This window comes from Canis lupus, chromosome 11 (genome assembly GCF_048164855.1).
Source record: "Canis lupus baileyi chromosome 11, mCanLup2.hap1, whole genome shotgun sequence".
Classification (NCBI taxonomy): domain Eukaryota; kingdom Metazoa; phylum Chordata; class Mammalia; order Carnivora; family Canidae; genus Canis; species Canis lupus.
This window is the reverse complement of record NC_132848.1, coordinates 54696220-54708366: the sequence shown is the minus strand read 5'-3', so window position 1 is coordinate 54708366 and position 12147 is coordinate 54696220. Positions and strand designations below refer to the sequence as shown.

Genomic DNA, 12147 nt, shown 5'->3' with positions numbered 1-12147 from the left:
ACTCAGCAGGCTGCCAGTTGCTTCTGTCCCCACCTCCTCCCGTACCTGGAGAAGGTAGGAGGGTCACCCAGGCAGCCAGCCCCCTGCCAGGCTCAGAGGCCCTTTACTCCACACACCCCCCCCTTACCCCCTCCAAATGCTTCTCTTTCTCAGTGATTGGACTGACTTATTTTTTAAACAGCAGAGAGAGGTTTGGCTACCCCCAACCCACCTCCCCACGGATCCTGTCCAGAGGTTGTCAGGTTCAGGGAGGTCCTGCCTCCTTCTTACTTAGAGTTCAGTGCTTCCCAGGGAGGGCAGGTGAGTCCATGCTGGCTGGTCCAAGCCAGGAGGTCTGCCTGGAGGAGAAGTTAGAGTAGAGAGATACTATCCCCCCTGACCCCAGTTTCCTTTGTAAAGGGCCAAGCGTGGAGAAGAGCCTGGGTTGGTACGTTTCTTCTCCAGAGTGGCCAACAAGGTAAGGCCGGCTTCCTCTGAGCTTCAGAGAAGTCTGTGCCTGTTTCAGATTCCCTGAACTGCCAATAAATCAAACATCAAACTGTTTTTGTGAGTCTTTCCCACTATCAGTGTCTGTTCTTTCCCGGTGTCGAGTCTGCTGCTCGCTCGGAAAGGCAGGGGGAAAGTTGTGGACACTTAAATCCCTTCCCCTTCTTTCCTTGCAGGGCCCCTTCCTCTTTCAGACTTGGTTCAGATTTACATCCTTTGCCCCTCTCCTTAGGTAAATCTTCTCCCCGGAGCAGCTGCTGCTGAGAGCAAGGTTGACCCTCTTCCCCAGGGGGACGCTGCCCAGCTAGGGACAATTCTGGTCAGACAGGAAATGCTGTAGCTTACCCTAACTGAACAGAGAACAGAGCGTCTTGACACCTCCTCTTTAGGAGTGGCTTAGAGACACACCTCGCTGTGGGTCCTAGGAATCCCTTCCCTTCCTTCCCTCAGGTCCCTCTCAAGAACCTTCTCTAGTTAAGTGTGGCCAGGATGGAGAGGAGGGATGCTCCACACCTGGGCTTCCTAGCGGAGCCTAAGCGGATGGCTCGATCCCTCTGAGACCCAAAGGAGTTTCCGTTGCTCTCACCACTTGCTCACAGTATTCCAGGACCTTGTTGCTCCCTCTACCCGGGTGCAGCTCTCACCCACTGCCCTGCCTTTGTGCAAAATTGTGTGAGTCCCGTGGGAGGGAGGCAAGTCAGGGTGCAGGAGGGGCAGACAGGGCGTGGGTGGGTGAGGTGAGCCGGATGGGGGGCTGCCAGGGGGTGGGGTGGGGAGCCTAATCGTGCCAGTGGGAAGTGCTTGGCTAATCATCTCATATGCATATTCACTTCTCCTTTTCTGTGGCTTTGCCTCTCCCGAGGGCTGAAGCAGCTGAATGGGGAGCGCCCCGGGGAGAGGGGAGAGGAGAACACCCAGGGGCCCTGCCGCAGAGCCGGCACTCCTTTCCCCTTACCACTGCAGCTCCTGCCCCAGTCAGGCGCCGTCTGCTGGTCTTGACAAACATTTCTTTCCCTCCAGAATACAGTGATTGTCTGTGTATGTGAATGAAAAACTAGGCGCATCTATCATTGAAAAAAAAAAAAGAACGGATAGAAGATAGTGGAGAAAATTGTATGTGAGCAGCGGTTGGTGTTATTCTTTGGGGTCAGAGAACTTTCTCTTTCCTTTGAAGGTTCTCTTGTGTGGTTGTATTTGTTTTTGAAACTCTTCCCACCCTCCTTACACATACTTCTGGAGAAAGATTTCGGATTCCCTTTTTTTTTTTTTTTTTTTTTTTTAAATCAAAGTAACAAACTTACCTGTCAGTAGCCAGCCCCCGCCACATAAAAGCTGGTGTGAATCTTTCATACTTCATCCCTTTCCTTCCTTGAAAAGAGAGAATTAACTCTGGCTAGAGAACAACCAAGGAACATTATGGATGAAATAAGCCTCTCGAGGTGGGGGATGGAGAGATGTGAGGTGAGGATGCAGAGGGGCTGAGAGGAGGGCAGGCAGGGTGGTGGCTGAAAAGAAACCTAGTAAGAAAGAGGTGATGTTGAATTTGTTGGGTCAATAAGCTGCCTGAATATGCAGCTAATTAGGCTAAGGGCCCATAAGGAAATAATCTTTGAGCCTAATAGATGAGGGTGAAGGGGAAGAGCAAAGGTGAATGACAGAATGATAAATTCCTAGCTGAAAATCAAAGCAGGTGTAAATGAGGTTTAGTTCAAAATCTGAGACTACTGAAAACATACATGTGTTGATGAACAAATGAGCTAGCCAGGTTTTTCGTATTAGAATTTCTTGGAGTCAGGAGCATTTTTCTCATAATAGGGAAAGTGTGTATGTGCTCGAATGTGTAAAAGAAAAATCGTGTGTGGTGTATTTTAGGTAATAAAATCGAGTCTACCCTCTATGTTTTGAAAACTGCTGGATTGACTATCCAGGTTCATTCTTCTTCATTTTCTCATCTTGCCATGCTTCATTTGCACTATTATGAGGTGTCACTTACAAGGATTGCAGGGTACTGAAAGCGCTCATGGCTACCCTGAGCATCTTTGTGCAAGCTGACCCAGTTGCAGAGATTATGATGAGGATTTTTTTTTTTTATGATGAGGATTTTTTAAAATGCATATGAGAAGCAGGTTTTGAGATCACTGCAGAATCCGTTTTATTTTGTATGTACTTAAAAATATAAGTGGTGAAAACACCTCCATAGAAAAATCATATTTTTGTTTAAAAAACCAGAGAATTGTGTGACTACACATGATAAAAAGCAAGCCTGCTCATAATTAAGAATGCTACTTAAAGCCAGCAAGAGTTCAGAACAGACCAGTGTGTTCAGTTAGTATTTCTTTAGCGATGTGCTGTATGTGCTAAGCAATAGAATGATGTCAGCGCAGTGCTCAGGTTCCCATCTCTTCTCCTGGCTTTCCTAGGAACCTCTGCATACTTTCAAAAATTAGCTTAGAGCCTCTCAGTAATTTCAGGAGATAAAGGAAGGAGAAAGCCATCATACAACTGAGCACACCAGTGCCAGCCGTTCTCCTCCCACAAATAGGAGCTCCGGAAATTATACTGTCATGATTAGCTTATAATATTAAAGGGCAAAAGGGCTTTCCCAGAAGGGAATGTTAACAGATTTTAAAAGTGTGGTTTGTAATTGAAGTAGCCCAATGCTGTTATATAAGAATAATAATTATATCTTGAATTTATAACATTTCTCGTACTGAGGCACTTCTCTACATACACTAACTTCTAAGAGGAGCTGCCGGTTTTGGAGGGTGTCTGAATAACATCCCCCCATGTGAGCATACCAAGGCATACTATAGAGGTGCACTGAAAAAATGGAGCCAAATCTCTGATCCAAGTCAAAGAGGGGATTAGAATCAAGGCTTCATGGTCCATAGTGCAGAGCAGCTGAAAGGGTCCACCATGTGCCTTATTTAATGGGGGATCTCTTGGAGAAGAAATCATTACAAGGACCAAAGCCTACCATTTTGCTTCCAACATGTATTAGCAATAATGAATACTATAAGAGAGGCTCATGCCCCACTGGTCACTTCATTGATTCTGCTGAGGTTTTTGTTTTTCTTTTGTTTTTCTAAGACATAAGTTTGCTGTATGATAGAATGATCCCTTTGCTCTTCTGTCTAGCAACCAAGAGAGTTCCCAGCACCTTTTGCAATATACTTAGTGTTGAAGAAAAATTTAGCTTTTCTGGTAATTGATTCATACGTGTGACCCAAAACATTTTTGGCTATGAATATTCTACTGAAATAGTCATTTCTACCCCATACGTCTTTCTTACGTTGGCTTTTTGGACAAAAATATGCATCACTGCAATGCTATTTTAGATAAGATGGCCAGCTAATATTTCTAGAAGCTTTGAATCAATCAGTCATGGTCTAAGTAATCCAAGACTCTGGGGTAATTTTTGGTTGCCCCCAATTGTAATATATTTATTTTTTAGATTGTCCATCCATTCCTTCAGAAAATATATAATACGTGTATGTTTTTCTATTTGTGCACCAGGTACTGGGGGAGGCCAGATAGTAATTGGGATAAAGGGAATAGAGGTAAGAGAGGAGGAGCAAGATACCTAAGGCAGGAGCATCAGAAATTTCGTAATTTAGATCTAAAAATCCAACCTATTGTTAGAGTTACTCTTTTAGCAAAGAAACAAAACTTGTTCCTTAAAAACAAGTAGCCTCTGAGCATAAATGCAAAAAACAGTTTATGTATGTGTAGCAGTCATCTGAGACTCCACATGAAATGATCTGACAAAAACATCAACATAGTGGATTTTATCTACATTACGTTATATTGCCCTTTAATATTAATGTTCTAGAAAGAGCTCCTTGCACAATGCTTTTCACTAAGTTACATATGTTTCTTCTAACAAAGCATGAAGCCTCTTACTTTTCAAATAGAGAGAAGTCCAGTTTTGCAAATGTATTTAAGGCAGGGGCTTCATTGACTTAAATTCAAACTACTTTAAAAATAATTGAGGCAGTTTGGTCTGGTGAAGATGATTCACAGACCCATATCTATGTGAAAATTTGGCGACTGCCACTTACTAGCACTGTGTAAATTTACTAAACTGCTTGTTTGTCACTAAGATTGTTTTTCTCAATCCATAAAATGAAAATATGAGTTATATCTAAGTGAAGAATGAATGAGACCATGGATTTGATGAGTGCCCAGACCATAAAAGACCCCAAATAAATGTTTGTTTAAGAAAACTAGACATTTAGATAGTTTAAACATCTTGGCTCATTTGAGGAGTACTCCATTGAACATGGGAATGTGAGTATTTCTTCAGAATCGTGACTTTAGATCTTTTGAATAGATACAAAGAAGTAGGATTGCTGGGTCATATGGTCTGTTTTGTTGTTGCTGTTGCTTTGTTTTGTGCATACGTGTGTTTTTCTTTTAAAGAAATTCCATTCTGCTTTTCACAATGGCTGTCCCATTTTGCATTTCTCCCAACAGTATACAAGGGTTCCAGTTTCCCTACATCCTCATCAAAGTTTGTCGCCTTTTTGTTACTAGCTATCCTGATAGATATAAGGTGATAGCTCATTGTGGTTTTGATTAAATGGTTAAAGAAAATGTAGTTCATGCAGATGATGGAATATTATTCGATCTTATAAAGAAAACTATACTTCCACAGTATATCATGGGTGAACCTTGAAGACATTATGCTGAGTGAAATAAGCCAGTCACAGAAAGACAAATACTCCACTTATATGGGGCATCTGACATAGTCAAACTCATAGAATCAGGGAAGGGAATGGTGGTTGCCTGGAGCTGGGGAAAAGCGGTATTGGGGAGTTGCTAATTAGCAGGCATAAAGTTTCGATTGTACAAGATGAATAAGTTCTACCTATCTGTTGCATGGCTTTGTGCTTGTAGTAACAATACTGTATTGCACAGTTAAAAATTTGTTAAGCAGGTAGATCTCATGTTAAGTCTTCATGCCATGATAAAATAAAATTTTAAAAAATGAGAACAGATTTCAGAAGACCTGTGAAATGGAAAAAACAGACTTGAAATTGGGAGACTTGAGTTCTAGTTCTGATTCAGCCAGTTATGTCGTTCATCCTCACAGAGAGCTTTCAGGGCCTCATTTTACACTACATCGTGTGTCTCTTCTAAATGGAAGACACTTTGTTTTTCTGATGTACTTTGGTCTTAATAATGTTGACCATGGCTTTTTATATTGTTTTGTCATTCGCATATATATGTATATATATATTCGTATATATATAATTATATATATGATTTTCTAATTGCACTAAGATCATTTCCATCTTTCAATTCTAAGTTTCATTTGATAAAAAGAATTTCTTAAAATCATCGTATTCCTATTGTCTTTTCCCAGAGGCTTATTGATTCTAAATATACAGTAACTGGAGATATTTTTGCAAAGATTGTATTTAGGTCCCTTAAGCCAGCCATTTGTCCCCATCATGACTTAGAGGTGGCTTACTCAGGTGCACGGGAACCATGGTGGTGGGGCCAGGCTTAGAGGACTTGCCGAGGACTTGCCACTCAGCTGAGGTCCCAAGGAATATCTTTTAGAAGAGCACCTGTTCCTTTGCTTGGTCTTTTTGCCCAGTTCTCTAAGGAGTGTAGAAGATCTCCCTGTGCAGAAATTGCTAATAGCCTTTTAAATATTCCTTTCTCTCACAAAATGCAAGCTTTTTTTTTCCATGTTGCTCATATAACAATGAATTCCCTTAAGCTTTAGACAAAAACTTAGTAAAAACCACTACATTTTAAGTGTATATTTCCACAGTGCCCTCATGTAAAGCATCTCATTTAATCATCATCATAACCCTGGCAGGGCTTATGATCACAATTTTGCTGACAGGGAAACAGATTTAGGGAGGCGATGATTCTGCCCGGGTCATTTAATTAATAAGTATCTGCAGTACTTTTGCTTTTCCACTACAATATGATAAGAGGCAAGTTTTTTTTTCTTTTTTTTTTTAATAGGCTGCATTTAAATTTAGAAGACCTGAATTTTGTCCCAGTATCGTCATTTTTCTATTCATTTCTAAAAAAAAAAAAAAAAAAAAAAAAGGTTTCTTTACTAAGAATAAAATTGGCCAAGGACAGGTAGCTAACTAATAGAGTTACTAAGAATTGGGCACCTGGGGCAGCCCGGGTGGCTCAGAGGTTTAGCGCCTCCTTCAGCCCAGGGTGTGATCCTGGAGACCCGGGATCAAGTCCCACGTCGGGCTCCCTGCATGGAGCCTGCTTCTCCCTCTGCCTGTGTCTCTGCCCCCCTCCCCGTGTCTCTCATGAATAAATAAATAAAATCTTAAAAAAAGAATTGGGCACCTGCATGGCTCAGTCAGTTATGTGTCTGCCTTTGGCTCAGGTCATGGTCTCAGGGACCTGGGAAGGAGCCCCACAGAGTGCTCTTAGCTCAGCAGGAAATCTGCTTCTCCCTCTCCCTCTGTGCTTGCTCTCTCTCTCAAATAAATAAATAAATAAATAAATTACTTAATTAATTAATTAATAAATAATCTTTGCAAAGATAAAAGAATTGTGACTAATGTATGTGAGATTTGTATCTCCATTCTAGTGGACGAAATTTTAGTTAGTACTGCATTTTGATACTTAGCTGAAAATAGGTAGTAAGGAGGACATGGATTAATAAATGATGGGCATTTCATATTCAACTTAAAACATTATACTCAGTGATAATAACATTATTAAATAATGATAATTTTCATAAAATACTTTATGACCAAAAGGTCATGATTCCTAAGCAAACTTTGTGTTAATCACTAAGTATCCAGGTAGATAGGAAAAACTGCTGTCTGTAATTTTGTGAACTTGCTATCTATGGGATTTGTGGATCAGAATTGAGGTAGTATAGAAAGGTATTTCTCCAGTGTACTTCCAAGATACATGGTTATGTACATATTAAGTTTTACATGAAGTTTATATAAATCTGGTAGCCGTGTGTGTGTGTGTGTGAAAGTAAAAATATTAGGCCCCTTTTAGTTACGGGATCTCCAATTTAAATGCATTATATAATGTGACCCACATTATGAACTTTGCTATGTGTTCACGTACATTTTTTTTTTCATATAACTGTATTGGTGAGAAGAAGCATTGTGAAATATCTCTGAAAATTAGCAACTAGAAATAGAACTTTTGAGTAAATGGTAAATAAGTGATTTTTAATGTGTGGTAAAATACAAGGCAGCTGACATTTACTGACTTGGACATCAGTTCTGCCCAGTTGTTTTGATTATATGAATTGCCATTGGACTAACATTGGTACGTGTAATTATTTATGTGGTTCAGCCTGTCTTGGCTATTAGTTACCATCTGGTCATCATGGCATATTTTTCTAGATGACTACAAGATTCAGGGCTGCTAAACAGAAGTGGTATTTTCGATGTTTCTTAAAACTGAGATGATTTTGGATTCTGAAATATCTAATTTTACTTTAAGATTGAGTTATCTAAAATGTGGATAAAGCATAAGGCACATCACTCCGAGTGATTGTGTTGCTGTTCTAAAAAAAAAAAAAATATATATTGAGGGCAAATATGGAATTTCAGTGTCATAGTACTCCAAGAGTATCCAGTTAGCACTTTTATTTGGGTATGCAGCAGGATTTTTAAGGAAATGTGTAGTTTTCCTGATGAACTTCCCTTTCAAATTTTTCAACATCTTGTTTTTGTTAATCTAGTTTGTATCTATATGCCATCGTATATGTCATTACCTTTTCATTGTCAAGTATGTTACAGTCTGGTGTAGAGAAATGATACTGGAGCATGACAAGTTTAAATACCTTGGAACTTTTGCCTAGAAGATGTATTATAGAAATTTCACATTGACTTCCAAGAGTCTTTCCGTGTTAGACTAGTTATGCCTAACATACTCATCGAAAGTTGATCGTTTTTGAGGCACCTGGGTGGCTCAGGTTAAGCATCTGCCTTTGGCTCAGGTTGTGAACTTGGAGTCCTGGGTTGGGCTCCCTGCTCAGCAGGGAGTCCACTTCTCCCACTGCCCCTCCACCCCACTCAGCTCATGTTCTCTCTCTCTAATGAGTAAAATCTTAAAAATCTAAAAAAAAAAAAAAAAAAAAAAGTTAACCATTTTCTACATTACACCTTTCCAAAGTTGAAGTAATGAGACTTTTCTCAACACTCTAGACTTAAATTCCTTGATGTGTACCTTTAACAGTGCAAGACGCTGTATCAGTCATTTTCCATGGCTGCTGTCAGAGTGGTAACATATGCTGGAATAAAATATGAACAATAAATATATCTCTGTCAGCACAGTGGTTAATCAGACATGCTGTTATATATGCAGATAATGTATTTGGTTTCTCCATTTATTCTTCTCCTTGGGACTTGTCCTAAATGTGATAATAGAAGTTTTGATTCTGCAGTGGACAACTTACTCTGTAATCAAAAGTAGAATGCTACTGATGGACTTCTGATAAACATCTCTATACAGAAGCCTATATTTTTGTATATGCACAGATATTGATTGTCTGGATACCTTATGACAATAGTCTATTCGGACTTGCCAATAATAAAACCTTTGCCTCAGTAATCTTACTTTTAAACATAAAACTTTGTTTTACTTTTTAATAAAATAACAAAAATTAATTATCTTTACTAAAGAAATTAATTCAGCTCTTGCCTTATAGAGAGGAAATGACTTAAATGCTGTTGAGGTATTTCACTATTTTTTATTCCATTCCAGTAAAAAGTCTGTGCAGAGAAAGAACTAGGGCTATGAAAGTGGTAGTAAGTGACCAATTACATCACTTATTTATTGACTAATCACTTAGTGCTTATTATACATCAGGTGCTGTTCTAATCCCTTAACAAAATATCAACTTATTTATTTATTATTTTTAAAAAGATTTTATTTATTTATTCATGAGACACACGGAGAGGCAGAGACACAGGCAGAGGGAGAAGCAGGTTCCCTGTAGGGAGCCTGCTGCGGGACTCTTCCCAGGATCCCAGGATCATGACTTGAGCTGAAGGCAGAAGCTCAACCACTGAGCCACCCAGGGGCCCCAATATCAACTCATTTAATCCACAGCACTCTGTGTGGCAGGTTATATCAATCCCCCATTCTACACAAAAAGATATGAAGGCCCACCAATGTTAAGAAATGACAAGGTTATAAGAACTAAACTTCTGAGACCTGGATTTAAACTTAACCAAGAAGACTCACTCGGAAGCCCATGCTCTCAACCCCCCTACATTTTGCTACTAACAAATGTAATTTATCCTGACTGGGCATTTTGTTTTCTCCTCCAGCTTTTATCACCAGCAGTACATAGGGGACCAACCAAGGATGACTATCTGGATTTACTTTGTTTAATTTCCAGTAAGTCATCCGCTGAAGGTTTAGTGCCTCATCCTTATCTTCCAATTTGTTTTTAAGCAACGTGTTTTTTTAACTACACAGAGCATCAAGAGGCTTCCCTGTGTCTCCATTTCCTCATCACTTTGTTTTGACTGACTTATTAATCTCAGTATCCACCACCACATCAAGGGTAAAGGAGAGATTGATTTAAGATGCTTATTTTTTTTTTAATTTTTATTTATTTATGATAGTCACAGAGAGAGAGAGAGGCGCAGAGACACAGGCAGAGGGAGAAGCAGGCTCCATGCACCGGGAGCCCGATGTGGGATTCAATCCTGGGTCTCCAGGATCGCGCCCTGGGCCAAAGGCAGGCGCCAAACCGCTGCGCCACCCAGGGATCCCAGGATTTAAGATGCTTATTAATGTTTATTAACTTCTTTTCATTCTAGTTGGCAAATACATTCCCCACCAAATTGATAGATCTGCTGTGATAATAGACTAATTTGCAAGTGCAGCCATGATTTACAATTAAAAGTGAATGGTAGCATTTTATCTGATTATATGATTATAGTCTTATGAGATGACGAGAATCCTTCTATAAATGGTTAAATAAAATTGTATAGTTTTAAAGGCAGCGTATAGAGAAAAGACTGACAATTAATGAACTAGTTTGAATATTTATCCTGATTTTAATTATGGCTTCTTAAACACGAAACCTTGAATATTTTAAAAATCAAATTGTGTTGGTTCTATATGCGTGGTGTTATAGGACTACATAAAGAATTTAAGCATTTCTTCCACTCATTTCTAATTAGACTGTAAGTTGAGGCATCATTCAGAAAAGTGGTAAATGCTTTGAAGTTTTAGTCTCTTAGTTACATTTTTCTTAAAGATTTTTCATTTCTTTGTTTATATTAACACCACAGAAATTCTGGGAATTCATAGCAAGGTAAAGGATGACTCTTTTAGATCTCCTTGTATCCACTAGCTAACTGACTTTGGGCAAGTTTCTGAACCTCTCTGTGCCTCACGAGTAAAATTTTACTCCTCACGAGTAAATAGAGCCTATATCTACTCTGTAGGGTTGTTGTGAAGACTACTTTATATAATCATTTGGCATAGGATCTGATAAATTGTGGCTGCTCTTCAACTAATAGATTAATCTCTCTCCAACAGCGGGTCTTCTTGGCTCTGGACTCCATTAAGGAAAAATCCAGGAAGGGTTGAAGTTAGTTATAAACATGACTGTCCTCAGAGTCTCTTAAAATAGATTGTCTTTTCATCATTCCACATTGACTTGGTGGATTACTTACATAAAGACAAGAGGTTGAAACTGAGATCCTTTCCTGGCATTTGATTCGTAAAAAAAAGGATGGCATAGATATTAACAAGAGGATTTTATGCATGAAGCCAACAGTTTTTAATGCCTTCTTTCCTTTTGGGAATTCAACCAGAAAACCTGTATCAGGGCTGAACCACCAGGGCTACTGATGCATCTTTAGTGTGGGACTGTATTTTCTTTAGAAGTTTCTGTTTGAATTTATATTAGGATTCCGTAAGATACAGTAGAGGAGAAGAAAGCATTGGTGAGGAGGAGCAACTTAGGAAAATGATTCCACATTTTTTTGCCCAATCAGCCTCTGAAAATGTCAGCAAACACAAAGCCAATTTTACCTGGCCGTATTACAGCTGAAATAGATTTCGGTAAGAGAAAACAGTATTTCCTGGCCCAGAATCGCTATGTCACTTCTTTTACTGCAGCCACCTTTGCTTATGCCATAGCCAAATGGTAAGAATCTAACATTTAAACAGAACATAAGCATTTTAGAGTGCTAAATCAAATGAAAATGCCAAGCAACTATAATTTAATCACCTATTTTTGAAAGATGGCTAGCCAATTTCCTAAAATAAATGAATGTTTCAACAGGAACTTAATATCCACACTTGTTTTTGTTTTTGTTTTTTTTTAATCCTTTTTAAAAAGAGGCTATCTCAGGGACTGTGTAGTAGGCAAAATTTCATGAGAGTTGGAAGTAAATTTATTTCAGGCATGTGATCACCTGGGCTGGTTGTAGACTTTGAGATAGAATCCCTTTAGGAAGTGACCCATTACTTCCACACCCCAAAGTGTGAAGAAATGCTTTGAGGTGATGATATCAACAGAGTATTTCAGTCCAAGGAAGATGTGTTTAAGATAAGCGGTTGGTAAGATTAAAGTTATTGTCTTTATTGCCCCACCCCCAAGGTTTTCTTATTGTGGTATGTAAATGCCACCAACAAGTTTAATCTATGAAACCAGGCAGCTCAAATTTTCCC

General features: G+C 39.3%; 1 protein-coding gene across 26 annotated transcripts in view; it reads left to right on the top strand.

Annotated features, from left to right (window-relative positions):
* NRXN1 (neurexin 1) overlaps positions 1-12147 on the top strand; it is a 1115374-nt gene that overhangs the window by 690940 nt on the left and 412287 nt on the right. The window lies entirely within an intron of this gene.